We start from the raw sequence: 18,428 nt of genomic DNA on the forward strand, positions 1-18,428 counted from the left end.
TCGACAAAATGAGTGGATTATCTCCGCTGCGGATTGTGCGATGTTAGTAAGTGCAAGCAGGGCTGGCTGGCTGGCTGGCTGGCTTGGCGTGAGCAGGATATAATGGAGTGATCATTTGTCGTTACATATTGTTTATTCCCATCGTAAATGGGTGCGCAGTCATCGCCTGTCAGTCCCGGTTAACTGGGCTAAGTTTTTCGGCGTTTGCCGCATTTGATGTTTGCTTTATTGTGTGTATGGTTCAGCCATGTTTCAGAATTTGCAATTTATTTATGTTTTTTTTTTGACGCCACGAACGAACATCATATCCAATTTCCACTTCCAAACGATGCGCCTACTTTACCAAACTACGGATGTTAACAGCTCGTTTCACATGGAAATTGCCTCGTCTGTTCGTATATTTAATGCAGATATTAATATCAGTTGGCCCAGCTCGAGAAACTCCGGCCAGCCGACATGAGTAACGGCACCTTTCGAATGCTATTATTCACACATCTGTTGAACACACGAGAGCAAGACCAACAGTAATTGCATACTCGACGCATCTGTAACATACGATACACTCTGCCCATGTGGCAAAAGGCAAAACCTAGCGCAACCAACCAGCAAAAACAAATAGACTGAAAAAATAAACAAAGCAACCAATAGCCCAGAAATAACAAGTTGTTGGCGAACCACTTTTTGTCATTTATTATGTTTTACATAATTTGACACACTGCTGCTACACCTACACAAACACACCCATTTGCATTGCCATGGATGGCCCGAAACGAAACTGTTAATTAGTTTTTAAACAAGTGTGGAAATATACCCTATTGATTCGCCGGCAAACACTCTCCACACACATGTGTTGCCATGAACGCCTCGCAAAATTGAAACGAGCTGCAAACGACGGCGGTGGAAAATATGATGTAAACTGTTGTAAAATGAGCGGCCCACGTCGTCGGATCAGGGGATCCGTGCCTGCACCGGGTGTGTGTGTGTGTATGAGTCGATACTGCAGCCGAAAGTTTTCCGGCAATAAAAAGTGTTTGCTCGATGCAATCGATTTTCGGGTGAACTCCGCGAGTTGAATCGCCGTCGCTTGGCATCCTGGGCTCTTAGTGCTTCGATCACCAGCATCACCCCACCAGCCCACCTCGCCACGATGGGGGGATTGAAGCTTTCTTTTCCCGTGCAAAACCATCAGCGGAAGCTGATGCAATAAAATTGTATGAAAACGGGCTTGCGACAGCTGTTGCAAATGAAGTTCCCGAACGCTTCTTTTTTTATTTTATTTTCCTCAGCTCGTAGCTGATCGGTGTGTTTAAAAGCGATAAATTTTATCGTTCCCGAGTAGAAGACACCGATCAAGGGGTACGGCGGAAAAGACGGTGCTTCCTGACGATCCTTGGGTTAGCGTTACCCGTGTATACCAATAGCATAGCAATGAAACAATTTCAGTTTGAATAGGACATTTCAATTCAGTATTTCCTTCACTGCTGAACAAACAGCCAAATATTCGATAATGATCAATTAAACTATAGTATCTTCTGCAAGTTATCAAGAACTATAAAATCGATCCAGCTGTTGCTGAGTAGGGCGGATTAAGTTAGCATTCATCTGAAGTATCTAAAACACGGTAAGGTTTGGCTATGCCCCTAAAAATGTCATTCCAAAAAATCAATCTCGACGCTAATAACTTAGCGGTTTGCTGAACGACCTTCATTATTTTTGCTTCAATCGCTCGGAAAATCTCCGTTCGCGTTGACCCAAATAAAGAAAATTTTTGATTTTCAAGTGTGCAGAATTAAGTCTTGTTGAAACATTGGAACACTCAAAAGTCACGAAGTTGAGGGAACAGACTCATAGTTAATTAATTTAAAAAAATCATTGTTGATTGTCAAAAGAAATAAACCAGCAAAATCAGGACGTCAAATATTAAAAATCAAAACCATAAAGAAGTTTATAACGTATCTAGAATAAGTTTAAAAGAACAACATAGAGTAGGGCGGGGCATAAGTGCGATGTTTGAAGTTGTCATCAATTTTCGCGAGATATAAAGAAGAACAACAACAAAATATATTTTATAGTGATGCAGCTACTCAATGTCTTTACATTCAACTATAAATAATCTGGAATAATAGTGTTATTGAAAATAAATTCTTCATTCTTCTGAACACGTGCCGATTCGCACTTTTACCCCACTAGCGGGGTAAAAGTTCGATTACCGCGGGGCAAAAGTGCGAAGCTCGAATCCATGAAATTAGCACAGCAGTAGCTAACAAAACCATATTATCGTCAATCTGTGGTATGTTTCGGTAAGGAATATTCTCAATTTACACCTTTCCTATTTTCCGCTGGTGTATTGCAGCCTCCGACAGATCGAAACTTTCCCAAACGTTTGTTTTATGTTTCATCAGCGGAAAAACATTGTTTTTCTTCGACCAACATCTGTAGAGCACAGTTTTCTGCAGATCTTCCATTTCTACTATCTGTAATATAGTGCCAAAAGCTGTATATAAGTTATACATTTTTGCCCCGTCTGTGAATCGCACCTTTACTCCGCTAGGCGCTTGACCGGGTTTTGATTAAATTATGGAAAAGCGAAACTGTTATTTTCTTGATTCAAATAGAATTTCGTTTCGAAACAAAAATATTTTTAGGTTGTTATAAAAATTTCGTTTGAAACAAACGAATTTTTTCGCTCCGTGATAGAACTAGAACTCCTTTCCCCGAACAACCCCGTTGAGAACCGCGGCTATAACGCTGACGGACGAACAGCGTCGCCCGCAGTACCTTGCAAGTCGCAAGGATTTGCATAGTGTCGTCGTCCCGTCAGTAAAATGAGTTAGATTCTCGATCCATGAATCGAACTTTTACCCCGTCAATAAATCGAACTTTTGCCCCGCTAGGCGCTTGACGGGGTTTGATTAAATTATGGAAAAGCAACATATATTTTGTAAATTCTTCTCACCGCAATTTCAAGAGAGATATCTGAGTGATGTAAAACGCTGCTACAATTTGTGAATAAGTAAAATCCTCCTGTTGATATCGTATTTGCCGTACAACGAAATATTACATTAAAACCGTTCTAAAATAACTTTTACCCATAACTCAGCAACTATGATTCGTAAACAACAAATGTTTATGATGGATTTAAGCTGTCAAAGTACTCACCCATCCATGCCAATGTAGTCAATTTACTCGGAATCCGCACTGATAAATCATTGAATCGCACTTTTACCCGCATCGTACTTTTACCCCTCCTTACTCTACATAAGAAGTCCAAAACAAGTCTGAAAAAAGTTTTAAAAGAGTCTAAAAGATTTAAAAAAACCCGATTTAATCCACCTATTGGTGAAAGGAACCTTTGCTATACCATCTCATTTGTCATTATTGGGTTAGAACACGCTTTCGGAACATTACTCATCTTTTTGATAACACTATACTGATAAATTTGTATAACATTTCAAAACAATCAATGAATGTCTCCCTTTTATTTGTAATTTGGTATTTTGAGTTAATAGAGGGGACGCATTCTGGGGTTTCGTTTTAGTTAGAAACTGCCCGGATTTCCTGGATGCATTCGGAACATTCCTAGAACGTATCCGGCTGTGGCCAATGTAATCCTGGACACTTTATATGACGACAAATGAACTACTTTTTCAATTTTGAGTACTTAAAGTTGTCACATGTTGAATTTTAGTTCAATTCAGATATTGATCCCCGATCCGGAACATTCCCGAACGTGTTCAGATGTAGCCGATGATGTCTTGAACATTTTATACGACTACCAATGGTCTAGTTTTGCAATTTCGAGTACTTGGAGGTGTCGCATGACGGGTTTGTTATGATTCAAGGTGCTTCTATGTTCAAGTTTCATATATTCCGGAACTTGTTCCGGACATATCTTCGGAACCGTACATGCAAATTCTGTTCAATAGAATTCTTCTAGGCCACAAAACTGCGTGTGGTAGTTGTTATTTAGTCAAATCGGTCCAGGCATTTCCTAAAGGCAGATGTTTATTGTTATATTTTCACTACTGAGACTGTTATGCGTTTATTTGTAACTTGTCACTGGCATAGTTTGATTTTTTTTCTCAAAATTTTGGGAACAAACATAACATTACTCTTTGAAATATTGAAAGAATGAACAATTTAAAGATGATTCCCAGCCTACTTCAAAAGTGGTGAAAAATCACATGGGACTGTTATGCGTTTATGGGCAGTAATGGTAGTTATCATTAACACATATGCATGTGTATGTAATATACTGATAAATTTGTAGAATATTTGAAATCAATCAAAAAATCGTGTACAAAGCTCTTGGACAGGGTTGATATTTAAGGGGGACCCTCACTGGAAAGTCGAAAAACTTGTTTGTTTTGCATTTTCATGAGCCTTTTACCTTCGGAAATGTTGAGCCCAAAGTATTTTTCGAAACGTGGTCTCGAATTGACAGCGAAATTGTGGGATGGCTTGAAGGGAAGTGCAGTGCTGTACACTCTCCTCGAAACCATACCCAGCTAGCATTGTCATATGTATAAAAAGGTAAAAAGCAGCATTACGTACAGATATACATGCTAAATAAATCGTATTTCATGCGCAAAATTGGCATATCCGTACTATTTTGGAGGCGATATACGTGATTACGAATAATTTTAAGTGTTACGACTATATAAGCATTTATATACGATAATATCCGATTAAGCGCGAGTCGCTCCGTACTACTCTACGATCTTGTGCTGAAAATCGTATGTATGTCAGTCATTATCATTATATACGACAGAAAATCAACTTGATCCCACTTTATCCAGCTTTAGTTACGATTTAGAGTTTGTTAGGAGATATTTACGATAGTTTTCGTACATTGATATACGAGTTGGGGCTAGCTGGGTATGTTTTCAGCGACGGTGCGTGTATCTCAGTATCTAGAGGACCGATTTGGCTGAATTTTTTTTTGACGTGTAAAAATAAATTATCTAAATTGTGACGTGGCCGCTTTCCGATATCTCAATTTTTCAATTTTCGTTGCCTTTTTTTTTTTAAAATCGTTACACTTCGCAACCAGTAAGAGAGAGTTAGTTACTATGTACAGCAAAGTTGCTTATTTTACTGTCTTCTACAACTTTTGTAGAGACACTGTACTTTTTTGGACGCATTTAAAAAAACAAAAATTTGTATCGCCCTAATAGGTAGATTTACGTTAAGTTGCGCCATATTTTTTTTTAAAAACTTTTCGAAAGACACACCACCTGGAAAATTAAGCATTTTTACGCTAGATCACTAGATCTTTTTTTTCTGTTTGGTTCATATCAGTAAAGTTTGCTTAAATAATTTTATCAATGTTTTATCAAATAACTTTTGACTGGTAAGGCCGATTCTAATAAAATTTAGCAGATATGTTCACAGCGTTAAGACCTCTCGTTTGATACTAAGATAATTGAAATCTACCTAATTATCTGGTTAAAATCGTTATAAATAATCGTGAATTTTACTATGCTGTACACGACTGCTCATATCTTTCAAATCAAACATCCAATCAAAAAACAAATCAATAGTGATCTATGAGGCTATATTACCAACCAAATGAGACTAATAGCGCATAAATCGGTTTGGTCATCTCTGAGAAACGTTCGACTAATTGACACCCTGAAAGAGCACATTTTTAAGCATAACTTTTGAGCCGCTTGATTGTTTTCGACAAAACTATCCCAAAATATTTGCAGTAGCAAGATCCTTGATTTGATACTAAAATTGTTGAAATCGGTTGAGCGGTTCCGGAGAAAATCATGTCACGTAATTTTTACATTTTTGCTTATAACTTTTAAACAAAATGTCGGACCGCAAAACAATTCAATAGTGATCTACAAGGTGATAACACCTTTCAAATAAGCGTAAAAGCGAATGAATCGGTTCAGCCATCTCCGAGAAACAGACGACTGAAGTCAAGCGTCACATACACACATACACACACACATACACACACACATACATACATACATACACACACACACACTCACACACACACATCCACACACACACACATCCACACACACACACACACACACACACACACACACACACACACACACACACACACACACACACACACACACACACACACACACACACACACACACACACACACACACACACACACACACACACACACACACACACACACACACACACACACACACACACACACACACACACACACACACACAGACACACACACAGACATTGCTCAATTCGTCAAACCTTAACGATTGACATATGTGACTCGGCCCGGCTCCGGGCCTCGGATCAATTTCGTGTTTTTCGACCAATTTTTAAACCTTTGTTATAGTATAATTAAGGTAAAAACTGTAAAACTAGCCGTAAGAAAGTTTGGAAGGAATCTAAAAGAAGACAAAAAGAGTTCTAAATGAAGTTCAAGGGTGTTGGAACTGCAGTGTTGATAGATGGTGATACTTTTGAAGTGGTCGACTAATTTGTATACCTTGGTACGTTAGTAACATGTGGTAACGATGCGAGCCGTGAAGTAAACAGGCGGATAGCGACTGCCCACAGGGCCTTTTACGGATTATGTAGACAGCTGAGGTCCCGTAGCTTGCAACTCCCAATTCTCTCGGTTGTACCCTACGGCCACGAAGCGTGGACGTTGAAAGAGAGCCACCGACGAGCTCTTGGTGTTTTTCAGATCAATTCTTGGCTGCATATTAGAAGATGGAGTGTGGTACAGACGCATGAATCCCCAATGCCGTCGACTTCGAGGCAGACCCCGTACCGGTTGGATGAGCGCTGTTGCCGAGGATGCGACAAACAGCGGGTGTTAGGGGCGACTAGAGAGTGGACCGGGATGCCGTGGACAAGACCGAGAAGTGTGGAGACGACTCCTAAATTAGATCCAGATTAGATAAGCGGATTGTGGCCGAAAAAGTAAGTAAATGAAGTCAAAATGAAATCTAAAAAGAGTTTAAAAGAAGTCTAAAAGTAGTCTAATATATTAATATTTTTTTGAAATGATAGTTTTACAATTGATGAAGGGACGGTAAGGGCAAGTAATGAAAAAGGATTGGGGATGGTGGGGAAAGAGTGGAAAGGAAGGGGAGGGGGGGCGTAAATCGGTAGCTACGCTTAACAAGTTGTCGTTGTAAATCCTACCTTTTGTCCAATGCTGGAAGGTGCATAGGTCGAAGCAAGCTATAATCTGAGATTATAAAGGGGGGTTGTGCAGACTCCTTTTATCCAGCGCCTCTGTGTTTCATAGGTACACGGGTACCAGCGAGTCACATGCCTTGGCGGGGGTTGTGGGTTCGATTCCGGTTATAATCTCAGATTATAACTAGATATATAACCCAGTTAAAAATGATACTAATTATGCTATGAACAGAAAACTGTCTTTCGATCATACTGATTTTCGACGCAATTCCACCTACTCTTTCGAAACCTATACAGTTTATTATTAACCTATCGCTTCATCAGGATATGTCACATCCGTTGGATGATATTTTGAACTACATTTTTTATAAAATTTTGGTTTAGATTCTAGACCAAGACTAGTTTGCGGACCTTACTCCGATTCTGGACAAATTTTGCATCAAATTCGGAAATTAAATTATTTAATTTCTAGGTTTCGTATTTTACTAAGACGCTCCAAAAACTTCAATCAATTTCGGGTCCAGACTCTGAAATTGGACGGAATTATAACCAGATTTTGAACTACATTGTTGATCATCAGATTTTAATCCACCACCCAAATTTTGGTGCAAGTTCTGCTGAACCTGGACCGTATTTTGTACCTGGATGTTGTACCTTGTAGACCACTTTTTTCTATTAAATTTTGTTCCAGATTTTGTAATAAATTTTGGAACTGATTTGAACTAGAATCTGAACCAGAATTAAGACTAAATTTTTAATTAGATTTTGGCTATATTTTGTACCAGACTCTGGACTTGAACCAGATGATGGACCTCCCTCAGATTCTGGGCCAGATTTTGGACCACCAAATTTTGGATAATATTTTGGACCACATTTTTGATTTCGGATCAAATGTGGGACCAGACCATGACCAGATTCTACAGCACATTTTTATCAGATTTTGGTTCAGATTTTTAATCAAATTTTGGACCAGATTCTCATACTGGGCCAGATTTAAAACTTTATTTTGGACTATATGTTTGATCAGATTTTGAACCAGCAACCAGAATTTTGGAGCAGATTGCGAACCACATTTTTATCAACTTTTGTTTCAGATTGTAGAACAGATTTGGACTAGATTCTAGACTAAATTTTGGACAACATTTTGATCACTTTTTGGACCTCATTTTAGATCAGATTTTGGATCAGATACTGGACCTGAACAAGATCTTGGAGCTACACCAGATTCGAGATCAGATTTTGGACCATAGTTTTATCAGATTTGGATCAGATTTTGAATGATATTTTGAACCACATTTTTGTTATCAAAATTCGGACTAAATTCTAGACCAGCACCAGTTTGTGAATCTTGCCCCCATTGTAGACCACATTTTTTTATCGGATTTTGAACTAGTTTTTACATCAAATTTGGGTCCAGACTCTGAAACTGGAAATGGTTATAAACCAGATTTTGGGCCACATTTTTCAGATTTTAATCCACCAACCAGATTTTGGATCAGGATTCTGAACCTGGACTAGATTGCGAACCACATTTTTCATCAAATTTTGTAACAATTTCGGAACAGATTTGAGCAAGATTCTGGACAAGATTTTGTACCAGATTCAAGACTGGAACCAGATGTTGGACCTCCAACAGATTCTGGACCAGATTTTTATCAAATTTGGACCAGGTCTTGGATAATATTTAGGACCACATTGTTAATCAGATTTCGGATCAGATGTGGGACCAGATTTTGAACCACATACTAGACCAAGACCAGATTTTGAGCCTGGACCAGATTCTGCAGCACATTTTTAATCAGATTTTGGGCCAGACTTTGTATCAAATTTTGGACTAGATTTTCAAACTGGGCCTGATTATAAACTAGATTTTGGACTACATGTTTGATTAGATTTTTGGACCACATTTTTGATCAGATTTTAAACCAGGTTCTGGATCAGATTTTGAACTAGATTCTGGACCCGGACTATATTTTGGACCTGGACTGTACCGTGGACCACATTTTTTTTAACAAATTTTGTTTCAGATTTTGGAACAGATTTGGACTAGAATGTGGACCATGTTTTGGTTCACATTTTTCATCAGGTTTTGGATTAGGTTCTAGACCTGGTTTCAGTGCATCGTAGCGTGACATTATGGCGGCCGTGGCGAAGACCCGATTTGGCACCCACCAGTGTTCCTTTGAAGTTTATTAGCTTTTTAGAATTAGACTGGTATACATAACCTCCCAGTATCTGGTACTTCGTTACACTCGAGAGTGCCTTACTGAGGTTCAGGCCGTTTTTAGTACCCCCTAGAGCTAGCGCCCTTGGCGGGAGCCAGTCTGGCCAACAGCACGCTACGGCACTGATCGCCACTACAACATCCGGCATTGTATAACCATCCCCATCAGGATGCCACACATTCGGTACGATAATTTTGGAAAATTCCAGTATTGGTTACAGAGATTGGTTCTTTTTCTGTTCAAATGTTAATTCAATATTGTATCAAAAGAAAAAATAAACCTCGGACTTCTGCAATTTTTGGACGGTGTGCCGTGGAATATCCCTAATTGCATCACAAGGTGCAAGGCGCGAACTTCTCCAACAAGGAGTCAATGCAAATATTAATTTATCTCGCAATCATCTTCCTCACTAAAACAGTCACTTGGGGCTTTTCAATCGGCAGCAGCGATTGCGTCGGCGGTTGTACGGCTCGGTACGGTTTAGCGACCTCTAAACCATGTCCATAATGTTCCCAAGGGCAGCCGCCGGGAATTGTTTCCAAATAAAAAACAAAACATGTTTTCTCTTTCCCCTTAACGATAGCAAATTCCCTAACCATTTAATTAGATAGGTTTTTCCTTCTGTCTCCTTAAGTTGCATCCCATCCCAGCGCGCCTCCAGCCGGGATAATGTGTAGCACAATATCGTACAATAAGAGGGAAAAAGGCGTCTCGGAATACCGAAAATGAGCTCCGTCTTTTATCCCACGCATCAGTTCAGCTTTTCGAGGGGGCACACAGAATCCAGCCAAACTCCGACTCAGGCGAGCGAGCGGGCGGCGACGAAAAACATAACAAACGAAACATCATTACAGCTTAGATACCGTATTGAAAAGAATCTCGTTTTCGTTCGACTCACTTATTCTCACCCGGGCCGGGAGCGGCGGCATCATCGTCGGCGTCGGCGTCGGATCGGAGGATTGAAAGGGATTTCGCTTACGCTCGAAACCGCACCGCACCGACTTACTACTGTGCACTCACTCACAGTCAGTCAGTCGGTCGGTCGGTTGGCCGGGTTTCAGGCGGGGGAGGATGTAGCTCTGCTACTACTTTTTGAACGATTTTCATCATCATGGGACAGAGAAGCAGTGCACAAAAGCGATAGGTGGGTATGGGTGTGTGAGTGTATGTGTGCGTGCGGGTTGTTGGAGGGTGGTTAGGTGGATTGATGCCAAAAGAACAAGTGCTCTCGGAGAGCAGCAGCAGCAGCAGCACAATAGCGCAGTCAAGCTGAGTTGAATCCGGGGCTTCGGGTCGGGAAGGGGCCGTCTGAAAGGGTCTGAACAAAGGGGAAAGTGAAACAACATTGTAAGCGATTGAAGCTGTTAATTCGCTTGGTGTGACGGATCTAGGGTTTCTCGCTTACTGCGATGGGAAGACTTTTTGATTGCGACGAGTGCTTTTTTGCTGCCATGCGGGAGTGAGTGGAAAGAAAAAGCTTTTTACAACGGGACGTTGGGGGAGTTGTTAACTAGTTCGAAGTAGAAATCGGAAAATGAAGTATTCTGGGATCCTCTCGTTAGTGCGTCACCGCTTACGGCGTCCGTCAGTGTCCGGCGGCGTCTAGGGCCGGAGACAAAAGGTCCAACGGAACGGATCGATCGGGAAAATGAAGAATTGAAATCGTGCCGGGGACTTTCCTTTCGCTTGCATCTTTTGTCTTCGAATGGTGGACTTTATCTGTGCGAATAAATCTTGTAATCTTCTTTATTTGCTGTCGATTTTCTCGTGTTGGCTTAGCACGACCGAGACCAAGGGACGAGAGTCCCTTGAATTGGCGCGATTGTGTTCTTTTTCCTTTCTCCACTGTGCTGGGATTATTTGTTTTATCTATCAGTCGGCACGGTTGCTTCCATCCATGGCCCAGGGGGTCCACCAATGGACAGTAGGTTGGCAATATTCTTTCTTTCTTTTTTGTCTTGCCATCCGGGACTCAATCTCCCTTATTGGCACGCTTATGACATCGGCTGAGCATCGCGTCGTCTGTCCGTCCATCGGCTTGCGTCCATGCCGGGACTGGGGACCCAACACCGACCGAACAGACAAACCAACCAAACGAAAGGAACGGTAGCTGAATGGTTTGTATTTCGTTTTAATAGAATGGTCGGATAAAGTGTTATGTGTTCATCGCCGTTCACTAGCTGTATCAATCTGATGATTAGATGAAATTCGCCGTAATTTGATTCTGCTAGTTGGTTTTCGTTTTCTTCCTACCTCGCGCCAGCTCCGGGTGGTGATGGCGTGGCGGCTTCTGTTGGTCGTGGAAACCGCACACACAGACCCAGTCCACAGTGGTCCAGAAGGGCGAAAAGTGGAACTTTTTTCCTAGTGTCTTTTGCTTTCATTTTATCATTTATGGTCTTCAACACTTTTGTTCGTATGCATATCCCCTTAATTTAAAACTGTCAGAAGTTAGTCAACGCTTACTATAATGAAAATAAAAAAAAATACTTTTTTGTGTTAGAAAATATAGACATAGTTTCTTCAGCAAAGTTGTAAATGTTGTAAAGACAAGCAACTTTGCGGAAGAAATAACATTTCTATCTTTATCGAGTGCTGAAATATAGGGCATATTCTCTAAAACTTCTTTAAAAATTGGTTTTTCATACTTAACTTTTGTTAGTTGCATTTTACAAGAATACAATGCTCTAGGCAATTGTTGAAGCTCTCAAAATACACGTTTTTGCAGAAGACCGCAAGTCTCTTGGACCTTTACTTGCTGAGTTATCGCATATTCAAGCTTTAAATTTCACGAGCCCATGGGGTAAAATGGGGCAAGCGGATTTATGAAATCAGCGCTTCATCTTAAAGCTTGTGTCGTCGAGTACCATAAACTTGTACGGGTTCCGCTTGTCCCCAACCACCCAAATGAGAGTACGGCAAGCATAGGTTTTCTGTGTTGCGCGTTCGCTATAGGCTCGATACATGTCCATTTTTTTTGGTGTTCGTAGATAGACACATGGTTTCTTCAGAAAAGTTATGGAAAATACAGAGGTAAACAACTTTGCTAAAGAAATGACATTTCTGTTGCTATCGAGTGCAGAGCTATAGAGCATTTTCTTTGGAAATTCTTTAAAAATAAATTTTCATATTTAGTTTTTGTTAGTTGCATTTTACAAGAGTATATGGTTCTAGGCGACTATTGAAAGACTCAAAACACATGTTTTTGCAGAAGGTTGCAAAATACTAGGACCTTTCGTTACAAAGTTATCGGTTATTTGGGATTAATTTTTCCTTAACCTCACGAGCCAAAAGCGATAACTTTGAAAGAGAAGCTCCTAGAGATTTGCAATCTTCTGCAAAAACTTGTATTTTGAGTCCCTCAATAATCGCCTGGAACCTTATATTCCCGTAAAATGCAAACTCTCATGACACCAGAATCTAAACGTCTTTCAGCAGTTTCCAAATTGTTCGAGTTGTAATGTGTACAAGAGTTCTCGACGCTGCCAAAAATTATATAACGAAGGATCAACGAAGTTTCATGCCCAGACGATCAGTTTCGACAAACTTAATGCGCCTTGCGACGGAGGTTACACATTGTATGGAAGAGAAAGCGCAAGTTGACGTAATTTATACAGACTTAAAAGCGGCATTTCACTCAATTTACCACAAAATGTTATTGCATAAGTTGTCCCGACTCCCGACGTGGTATCTCTATTAATCTCTATTAATTTGGTTAGAATCTTATCTTATGGAGCGTGAATTGCCGGTGATGATCAATGGTTCTGTGTCACAACCGTTTTCTAACAAATCTGGAGTCCCACAAGGTAGCAATCTTGGACCATTGTTGTTCATTTTGTATTTCAATGATGCTGCTTTCGCTTTGAATAGATGCTTCAAGCTAGTCTATGCTTATTATTTAAAACTATACATGACAGTGCGTACGCAAGAAAATTGTTCCCGTCTACAAAATTCGCTGACATCGTTTGCTGACTGGTGCCATAGAAATAAACTGATTATAAGCGTGGAAAAATGCCAGATGATGACGCTCCATCGCTTGGTACATCCGATTTTGTTTGATTACCATATTGACGAAATTACTCTTACTAGAGTTACTGAAGTGACTGATTTGGGAATTCTACTGGATTCAAAAATTGATTTACATACTTCAGCAATTATATCGAAAGCAACGCGGCAGTTAGGATTTGTTTCTAGGGTGGCGAAAGATTTTTCGGATCCATATATCCATGCTCTCGTCTAACCAACCTCGGAAAGTTCGTCTATAATATGGCATCCTTACCAGGTCACACGGTGCCTCGGAATTGAACGAGTTCAGAAACGGTTTGTTCGATTGGCGCTGAGAAGCCTGCCTTGGCATGAACCTAACCACTCGCCACCGTATCCTGACAGATGCCGGCCTTCGGGGATAGATACTTTGGAACGACGACGGAAGATTTAGTAATCATTATGTGTAGCGGAGTTACTAAATGGTGAAATTGATGCCTCCGAAATGCTTTATGACTAATTTTGGTCAATAATAAAACCCAAATTGTTACTTGGGAAATTTAAAAATCGTTTCGGTGCCATTCTTGTCTCCCTTCTGTCTCAGTTTTTGAGTCTTATTAGATTTTTTTGTGTCATTATCATGTAATTTTTGAACACCGAATAGCTATGAATGACTCGCGGAACAGTAGAAATTCATTTTGTTAGGAAATAAAACAAAGTGAATTTCGGGTTGTGCTGCGCGGGTTGTTTGCGCAACATTCTCCGGCCAGTGAAAGTGATTCATTTCCAGAACCATCAGGATCCTGAACACACCTTCGTTGTCCAGTGACAATAAACAGATCTTCTTGACTGTTCGCTTGATTGTTACGTGCTGCGAGAGCACCGTGAAAAGTTCTTGATACGAAAGTTTATATTCAGTTCAGCAAGAACCCTTTTGACGGGAAATTTCATAGATCTTACCTCGGCCTCCCAAATGTCGCCGAAATGCGGGCTCCGGGGTGGAAAATGCCATTCAATTTCCCACTGCGCCGAATAATCATTCAGCTTTTTTTACGTTGTTTGTCTAGGAAAAAAAGGCTGCTAAACGACCTCCAATCCAGATGCAAAGCTCGGGTAGTCATGCGTATAACTACATACACGTAGCCCTTAATCCGTAACCAATTCAATCGACGTTCAATCCAGTTTTTGCCAACAGTGGCAAGCTCTCCCATCAGTTAAGAAGCTGCGTTGCCAGACTGTGCTGAGAAAAATTCGTAGTTTTAACATAGGGTAAAATTTTCGTTTCAAAATCAGTACAGAAGCAAAATTTGATTAAATATTGAATCAAATTTTAGTTCGAAGACAACCAAAACTGCCACAAAAGACGATTATTAAGACTGTTTTTTGTCATGGTCTCTGTTTTTGTTTTGCCTTTTAACGGATTTTTGTCATATTTATCACTGTTTTGGCTTCTTTACATCATCATACTGTCGACGTATATTCGTCGTTTTTCATTGTTATTTTTTGCATGTTTTGTCGTGTTTTTGACGCTCTTTTAACGTTTTTTATCGTGTTTTTTTTGTGTTTGTGTCGCTGTTTTGACGTCTTTTCGTCATCATCATCATATTTTCATGATATTTCTGTCGTTTGTTCATCCGTCGTTTCGTGTGCTTCGTTTTTAGCATTTTTCGTCGATTTTTTAGCGTTTTTGTCCGTATTTTTGTTGCTGTTTGGGTAATTTTTTTGTTTCTTGTTTCGCCGTTCTTAAGGTCGTCTATTCGTTATCATTTTTGTTGTTGTTGTCTTTTTGGCTATTTCTGTAATTTTAGGATCATCCATTTGCTGTCAAGGCAACAAAAAGCTGAGTTTTTACTATATTTCCGTCGTTCTTCCGTCGTTTTTGCATGTTTGTCACCTTTTTGTAGCTTGTTAATTGTTTTTTTTATCATGTTATGTTTTTGTTCCTGTTTTACCGTCTTTTTATCGTCTCTTTATCAACATTTAAATATGTATTTAGACTCAAGTCTGTTTTTAGACGTTTTTTTTACGATTTTTGAATTAACGCGGTTTTTTTTACATCATTTTTTTTAGCTGACACGAATTTTTTTACATCATTATTCGAATTAATGGAGTTTTTTCAGTGATTTTTTAATTCTAGTGGCGTTTTTGGTTATTTTTTCTACTTACAAACGCAGTTTTTACGACTATTTTTTTATTAACGCGGTTCTTTAACAACATTTTTCAAATTAACGCAGTATTTTTTAAACGGATTTCCCGTGTAAAAAAAGACGTGAGTGTATAGTCATTTCATCATCTTATTATTATCTTTTCGACAGCTTTCCCATTCATTTTGTCGTCTCTTCGTTTTCTTCTATTCGTATACGTCGTCTTTTGGTCACCTCACTACCATATTTCTGTCGTCTTTTCATGGTCTTTTTGCCTGCATTTCAACATATTTTCGCCGTTCTTTGAAACATGCTTTTGGCATCTTTTTCTGTTTTACTTTTGTACACAAAGAAGTTATTGTTTTATTTTCATTATAGTAAGTGATATCGAACGTTTTAAAGTTTTAGATTAAGGAGGATATTCATATGAACAAAAGTGCTGAAGACAATCTTCTTATATGTAAAAATGGATTTTTGTCTGTCTGTCGGGATGTTCCTTATAGAATCAAAAACTACGGAACCAATCGGCGTGAAAATTTGCATGTAGAGGTTTTTGGGACCAGGAAAGGAAGTTTTCGAGGGGAAGAATATTTTCTATGGTGAATTAGGACCCCTCCCCACTTTAAGAGGGGGGGCTCCTGTACCAATGAAATACAAATTTCCTCATAACTCGAGAACTAATCAATCAAATGGAACCAAATTTGGCATGTGGGTGTTTTTGGAGACAATATTTTTTTCTATGATGAATGGGGACTCCTCCCCGCTTTAGGAGGGGGGGATCCTATACAAATAAAATCCAAATTTCCTCATAACTGGATAACTAATCAAGCAAATAGAACCAAATTTGGCATGTGGGTGTTTTTGTAGGCAAGAATATTTTCTATGACGAATTGGGACCCCTCCTCACTTTAGGAGGGGGGGCTCCCATAGAAATGAAATACAAATTTCCTCATAACTCGAGAACTAATCAAGCAAATGGAACCAAATTTGGCATGTGGATGTTTTTGGAGACAAAACAGCGAGTAAGGAGAGGATCGCGAAATGGTACTTTCCACAAAAAAGTTTTCCGTGAAATGGTACATTCCGCTTAAGGTTTTTCGCAAAATGAGGGGACAGGGGAGTTGTTTTCTACTCTACTGTGAGGAAAAATTGCAAATTTGTATATTAAATTACCCATTCCTGGTAACTAATAAGCATTAACATAAGCAGCAAATCAGCGTATCTGGCATTTTATGCTGCACGTTGTTGTATATTAGCTTGTTATAAATTGGCATCCAAAATTGTATTCAAATTCTTCATGTCGGTAATTAGCTGTAAATTAGCATTGTCAGCACTATAAGAAGGTTATCAGTAAAGTGGCTTGTGACAAAGATCATCCGAGATTCATGATTTATGTACAACACAGGTTAATTTGTGGCAATACGAAGTTTGTCGGATAAGCTAGTAAATGATAAAATGCAAACAAGAGACACTAGGAAAAAAGGACCACTTTTCGCCCTTTTGGACTACTGTGCAGTCGTCGGAGGCAAGGACTAAGGAGACGGACGACGTAACCTAACCGCCAACCAGAGCCAATCATTTTGCGATGCTTGACTGTGTCGTACGATTCACGGTTGTGCTGCAGTGAAGCTCTCTAGCGCTAGGACTACACTAACTGACGTGACGTGGGTGCGGTTGACTGGCTGGAAATTCTGTATGTGTGTCTGAATGATTGAGAAAAGCCACTTACCGATTTCTTCACGAACGACACAAAGCCATAGCCTTTGGATTTCAGTGTCTGTGGATCTCGAACCACGCGGCAATCTCTGCAAAAATGAGAGAAAAAAAATAGAACCGGTATTAACACCCTATATATGACAGTTGAAGTCGAAAAAATAAAATCTTGTTATTTGCTATTCGATGTGTGTTACGCAGCTAAGAAAAAAGTCATGCTCAGCATTTAAACACGTTAAGAAATGTTCAGACGCTTGGCTATGATAATTCTGATTTATTTGTTTTTCTTCCATGAACCATTAATCGAGCTCAGGACATGTTGTTTTCCAAAGCTTGCCCCCCCTTACCACCGGCGAACCGTTTCGATTCCAATTTAATTTCCCGGTTTAGGTTAATAAAACTTACTTTTCCATCCACTTAACTTTTATTTCCTTCCGGTTTTGACTTCACACTTTATCATCTCCGCTTCAGCTGGCTGGCAGTGGAAACAGTTGCTACTCGGTCGGAGCTCGGAGTAGGTATTTATTCGCCAGCTCATCACCAGATTGAATTCGGACGGAGGAATCGCCTCCGTTTTTTACTCCTCTTTCCGAACAGCTCATTTTCCTACCCACAAGCTGGCAGCCATTTTACAGCCCACAACTGTAAAGCAGAACAAGAAAAATCACTCAATCCGCAGGGAAACCACCCACTCATGTTCACTGCCAGCAGCACCAGCAGCAGTGGCAGCCACAAGCTAATGATAATTCAATAAACAGGAATGGAAAACTATTAGCCAAAGCACTCGTTAAATCTTGAAGCACCACCATTTATCAACTTGTGCTCCACATTTTCTCTTTATTTCTTGGCAAGCGATACAACATAGCATAGAAGCACAAGCAGAAGAAAAAGAAGCGAAATAAAAAGGCACCCGGACGATCCCGGAGACAGGCGCCAGGACCCATTTATAAGCTCGGACTGTAATTCAATTGTTCTTGTACTGAGCGATTTTTTATCTCTCACGGCTTTCCGATCCCTGCCTGGCTGGCTAGCTGGACTGAAAGACGATGACGACGACAACGATGAACGACGATGGGGAAACGATGACGAAGCAGTGAACTTCGCGCGGAGCGGAAAATAAGGGGAACGACGCGCGGCTGGGTCCGGTACCCGGAAAGGGTATCCGAGATAGCACAACGATCTTGGAGAAATTGTGAAAAAAAAGAGGTAAATA

The 18,428-nt window shown here is 40.0% G+C and overlaps 1 protein-coding gene across 1 annotated transcript in view; it reads right to left on the reverse strand.

Moving 5' to 3' along the window:
- LOC128745120 (cytotoxic granule associated RNA binding protein TIA1) overlaps positions 1 to 17,300 on the reverse strand; it is an 83,323-nt gene extending 66,023 nt beyond the window's left edge. The window contains exon 1 of the mRNA XM_053842112.1: positions 17,232 to 17,300. The gene's annotated coding sequence lies outside the window, so the exon portion shown is untranslated. The remainder of the gene's footprint in view (positions 1 to 17,231) is intronic.
- Between the last annotated feature and the right edge of the window lie 1,128 nt (positions 17,301 to 18,428).

This window comes from Sabethes cyaneus, chromosome 1, assembly GCF_943734655.1.
Source record: "Sabethes cyaneus chromosome 1, idSabCyanKW18_F2, whole genome shotgun sequence".
Lineage (NCBI taxonomy): Eukaryota > Metazoa > Arthropoda > Insecta > Diptera > Culicidae > Sabethes > Sabethes cyaneus.